The sequence below is a fragment of the Solanum stenotomum genome, chromosome 7, assembly GCF_019186545.1.
Source record: "Solanum stenotomum isolate F172 chromosome 7, ASM1918654v1, whole genome shotgun sequence".
NCBI classification, from domain to species: Eukaryota; Viridiplantae; Streptophyta; class Magnoliopsida; order Solanales; family Solanaceae; genus Solanum; species Solanum stenotomum.
Window position 1 is genome coordinate 51,083,354 of NC_064288.1, and position 6,000 is coordinate 51,089,353.

General features: G+C 27.3%; 1 pseudogene across 1 annotated transcript; it reads right to left on the bottom strand.

Moving 5' to 3' along the window:
• Positions 1-1,705: 1,705 nt before the first annotated feature.
• LOC125871442 (transcription factor MYB36-like) lies at positions 1,706-3,584 on the bottom strand (annotated as a pseudogene). The gene is made up of 3 exons (XR_007447012.1): positions 3,375-3,584; positions 2,896-3,025; positions 1,706-2,466 (listed from the first exon to the last, which is right to left on the bottom strand). The product of XR_007447012.1 is annotated as a transcription factor MYB36-like (transcript).
• Positions 3,585-6,000: the final 2,416 nt, after the last annotated feature.

The following is a 6,000-nucleotide window of genomic DNA, read 5'->3' on the forward strand; positions in this document are numbered from 1 at the left end:
TCTAATATTCAGTTTCAATTATCGTTTATCCAAATCAAACTTTGAAAATAACGCATCAAATACCAAACATCCACCCTTAATTGCGATAGACTTATGAGAACTCCTAAAAAATATACAACCTTTGTGAAGCATAAATGACCATGATCGCTAGTTTATCAAAAATAATGTTTCTCTATTCTCTTTAGATCTTATTTGTAGAATCACACTGAAGATATTATTGTCGTACATAATAAAAAATAATAATACAATCAAAATACTAATTAGCAAATTTTAATCTCATATTAAGAATCAATTATTTATTTTTGTGACATTAAATCACTAAGTCAATTTTTCCAATATTAATTAATTAGTGGACTATTTCTCACTTTGTGTGTTGAATTTATTACATCATTGTTGTGCAGCGGTGAACAAACGGAGTTTTGGTGAAAGGGAAATAAATTGAAGTAGTAAAAGCTCATTTAAATTGAGAAGAAAATATGAATTATTCAAACAAGAAACACATGAAATAATTAATCAAGGAAAAAAACTAAACTTAAAAGTCATTCAAGGCTCTCATGAAGCGGTAAGTATTGTGTATATTGAAAATGAAGTCATTTTAAGTAAAAAGATAATTTATCTCAAAATAAAACTTTTGATAATTTAATTAACTGAGCTTTAATATAAATTCCGAATATTAAATATCGTGAAAAAAAATTAGTGATTAAAGGATAAGGAGAAACGTTCAAAGAGTAATGCTTTCTTAAATATTGACAACTAATATTTCCTGATTAAAAAAATTGTCACGTAGAGTATAAGGTAGCAAACAAAAGAAGAATCTATTAAATAAATAATATGTTGGACATGAATACATTAATATTTTACAAGATATGTAAAGTTGAATTTAAAAATGATATGTGATCATGGAATATATTTGAAGTTTTATAAGGAAAAATTTAAAATCGATTTTTTTTTAAAACCTTAATCTTCAATTTTCATATTATTTATTTCAAGAGGTTGAAATGACAGATCAGATAAGGCAACAGTTATTTAAAATATACTCCCCTCCGTCTCATTTTATATGTCATCCTTTTCTATAAATAGCTGAATCACAATACTTGTCATTTTATAAAATTTATGCATTAATTACCATATTTTTCCTATTATACCCTTGATAGAATAGTTAATTAATTTTGTCATTTATTAATAAAGTTGACTTAAGAAAACATTAAATAAGGGTAGAAGGGTAAAACTACATCATTTCTTAATGCAAGTGCAAAGTAAAAAGGTGACATATAAAATGGGACGAAGGGAGTATAAGTTATATATATCGACAATAATAATATTATGAATTTTTTGTATTCAATAAATATAGTTTAATCTATTTAACATTTTATTTTAGGTTAGTAATTAATATTACTAAGTAGAATTAATTATTCGCAATAATCTTTGAGTGACCTAATTGTACAAATGTTCTTTATATCATCGATATAAAACATAAACTCAAATGTGAATAATTACTGCTAAAACATTAGCACTAACACACGATGATGAGTTTAATAGAACGGATAACAATTATACTACAAAGAGATATAAGTCTTGATGCATAAACATATCTGATATCTATCTTGATGAAAAGTAATCATATGGATGATGAAATAATCGATTTGCGATAAACTGATTCGAACATTATCTTTATATTTTTTTAAAAATATGAAAAAGAAAAAAGGATAGTACTAACACATTAATTTCCCAAAAAGAAATGCAACAATGGAAACTTTTTACTTTTTCCAATTGTACTTTAAAAAAAAAACTACTTTTCCCAAATTGAAAAATCTTCTTATATTTGTCCATCAATAGTACATCATGACTTTGTCTTCTGTCTTGATCTCATGATCAAGCAAAAAGCTATTGCTATTTCAAGTAACATGATTAGTGCTAATTAGATCCTAAATCTCCTCCAAGCTACTATAATCTAATGGATTTTGTTGCTCATCAACATGACAACCACTACCATTATTTCCACTAATCAATTTTTCTCCTTCACTAATAACACCATTGTTATTATACATATAGCTATGAAAATTAAAATTCGAAATGACATAACTCTCTTCAGAAGAGGTAGTAGGACCCGCGAAAGTACTAGCGGTTATGCCTGAGGTACAACTAGTCGATGCACCCACGCTTAAGAAACTTGTACTTGATGGGATTGTACTAGGAATATTGGTTTCATAGCATGGGAAAGTTGTGTTGTTGGGATAATTTGATGAGATTAATAAAGATGAAGCTTGAAGAAGTGAAATTTGTGAGGAATAATTATTGTAACAATTAGTGGGAATTTGGTGTTGATAATGATGATGATTAAGAGGCCTAATAATCTTGTGCGATGAAGAGACAAATCCCATTAATTTCTTATTGAGCTTTGTGTTCCAATAGTTTTTGATATCATTATCTGTCCTGCCTGGTAATTGAGCTGCTATTATTGACTACCTGCATATGTTTTTTAGATATCGAGATTAGTTTAATTAATTTTCATGACCAAAAACATGAAAGTTACTAGTACTAATTAACTAGACTTTAATTCTTGAAAGTAATACTCATGCATGCAAAGTATATATTTCTAGGATCATACTAATTGTTAGAAGCAGAGACTAATTCAAGATTTGAATCATTTCGAGTTTAATCTGAAATTTTATCACATCCCATTTAGGTACGAAGCTAGAAGGAGGAAATTAAAGTGGTTCACTCGAACTATCTATAACTTGTTCTCAACATCCCCCTACTTAGAAGTTGATCCATGATTCAAAGTTAATGTGTTTGAATTTTAAAATTCTTAGCAGCGAACTCATTGTACTTTTGAAATTATGTGATCAAAATTTAATAATGATTGAAATTTTAGTAGAAAAAATATGTATATACCTGCTTCCAATGTTAGCATAAAGGCTGCAAATGATTCTGTCTTCTTCGTCTGAAAACTCTCCGTGTTTAATATGTGGCCTAAGATAATTTAGCCATTTTAATCTGCAGCTTTTTCCACATCTTCTTAGCCCTAATCACAAACAAATAATTCAAAAAATCAGAATTAATTAACAAAAGATTAAATTAAAAGAAACAAATCAAGTATGTGAGTAGTTATAGTTCTACTTACAGATTTAATAAAATTCAATACTTTCGATCTAAACATAAATAATTTATCCAAAATCTCGACTTTAACTCCAATACAAAAGAGAGAGAACAAAAATGAAACATAACTAAAAAAAGACTAACAAATCTACAATTCTACTTACGAATTCGACAAAACTCAATAGATTCAAACAACTATATTTATATAAAATTTAAAACACATAAACTCAAAATTCCGACTTTATCTATCAGATACTCAATTAAATAAAACATACCGGCTTTTTGTGGAAGAGCAATCCAATTTCCACCAGTGCCAAATTTGTCAATATATTCTTTTAATTTTGCGTCTTCTTCTGGTGACCATGGCCCTTTCTTCACATTTGCTTTATCACAACATGGAGCTCTCCCCATAATTTTTTTTTTCTAGAGAAGAGATTTTGAAAAAATGGACTAAAAGGATTGGCTTATAAAAAGTGAATTTGGACACCAATATATATATATATATATATATTGAGAGAGATATATATCTTACACAAGTCAAAGAACACACATTAATTTTTCAATTTTTGTAAAGTTGTCCTACACTAGTTGAGTGATTAGATAGACTAAATTTATTATATACAAGGAGACACAAGTTTCCACCATAAAATATTTTAATATACTCTCATCCTACCATAATTGTCCACTATTAACTTGACACAAAAATTAAAAATAATAAAGGATAGGATTTTACCAAATCATCTTTATTAAAATATAAGTCATCTAAACATTGAAAATGAATAGTATTAAATAACAAGGGTAAAAGAGACACAAAATGCTAAATTATTCATTTCCTTGATTTTTATAAAGTGGACAAATATTATTGAATATCATAAAATAATATAGTTGACAAGTAAAGATGGACAAAGGGAGTACTATACTTCTCCGTTTCAATTTACTTGGTTGATTTTAATTTGATACAGAGTTTAAAACAAGAAAGAATATTTTTAAATCTTGTGATCTTAAACTAAAGATATGTCTTAGCCTTGTGGTATGCATTAGAATTTAAAAAAAAATTACCAAACAAAAAACATTTTTTTTAAACGAACTAATAAAAAAACAAAACAAATAATTGAAACGAAAGAAGGACTATTTAGTGGGATAGTTGTGATTAGTCTATTTTTAATGATCAAGCGATCTTAAGTTCGAGTTCCCTCCGAATAGAAAAAATAATGTTAGAATCACCACCTTCAAAATGAATTCTACCATACACATTCAAATTTAGTCAAACCCTTATATGGATATCAAATATTAAGCGAAAAATAATACTATTATAAACTTAATTTACTTGGTCTTTGTTTTTTATTTTTTATTTTATGTTACAGCAAATGGATCCAAAGTCTGCCTAAATAATGGCGTACAATTCAGCAATTGAATATGATTGGCCATAGGCACATAGCTATATAGACTAATTATCAAATTTTGAACGTAGATAATACAGTATTTGATTTACTTAATAGTTGTAATACAAGAGGTTGAAATGATAGATCAGATAAGGCAACACTTATTTAAAATATACTTTCTCCATCTCATTTTATATGACATTTTTTTCTATAAATAGCTAGATCACAATACTTGTCATTTTATAAAATTTATGCATAAATTATCATATTTTGCCTATTATATCCTTGATAAAATAGTTAATTAATCTTGTCATTTATTAATAAAGTTGACTTAAGAAAATATTAAATAAGAATAGAAGGATAAAGTTACATCATTTCTTAATGCAAGTGCAAAATAAAAAGATGACATAAAAATGGGACGAAGAGAACAATAAACAATTTGATAAAAAAAAACCTTTATTTATTAAATTGGTCCATCATTTTAACTTCAACTTGAAATATAGAATTTGAAAATTTTAAAATATAATTTTGTGGTATTAAACTTTCTAAACATATGATCAAATTCTCGACTACTTTGATCAAGTTTTATTCTTTTTTGCTATTCATCAATCAACCTAATGAAGTTTTTGATCAAAATCTTTTCACCTACTATTAGATTTATATTATTTTACATGAATCTAAATTAATCGATTAACCGCGGCAGAAGAGCGGCCTTTAACTAAGCTGTCACTGACTGGCCATCACGCACGGCGCACACCTCCTCTCTCTACACATGTTTTTTTAAATATTTCTTCTCGTTCTTTTAGTCGTGTTTGATCATGGATTTCGAAAGTAAAACTTTTTTCTGATAATTAAGAAATTTGTCAGTGACTCACCTTTTGGATCAATCACAACCTTCTAAGCTCGGTGGATAATGGGCCTGTCCCTTTATCCTTCTCTACTTAAATATCGGGTTTCGCTTTGCATGATGTGGGGTTTGAACTTGCCTTGGGGCATTTCAAAAGTAAATTTTAAAAAAATATTTTTAATATGTATTTGATTATATAATATGATCAAATTTAAACTCCCTTCGTCTCATTTTATGTGAGGTAGTTTGACTCAGCACGAAATTTAAGAAAGAAAGGAAGACTTTTAAAACGTGTGGTTCAAAATGAATGATAAAAATTTATGTGGCTGTAAATCATTTCATTAAGAGAAATATATATTTTATGGAGTAGTTAAATTGTTACTTAATATAGGAATGTGTCATTTTTTTTGGGACTGACTAAAAAGGAAAGTAAGTCACATAAATTAAGACAAAGGGAGTAATATTTTTATGATCCTAAACACTAGCAGAGATTAATTTTTGGATTTTTGAAATTATCTACTTGAGTCGATTACATTTGAATTATCTTCAAAGTAGATAAACTTGAAAAAAGATTTTAAAAACGGGCGCTAGTTAGATAATGACCCAAAATGCATACATTTAATCTGGTAAGATCGTATAAGAATTGAATTTTGTTTGAATAGTTTTTCAAAA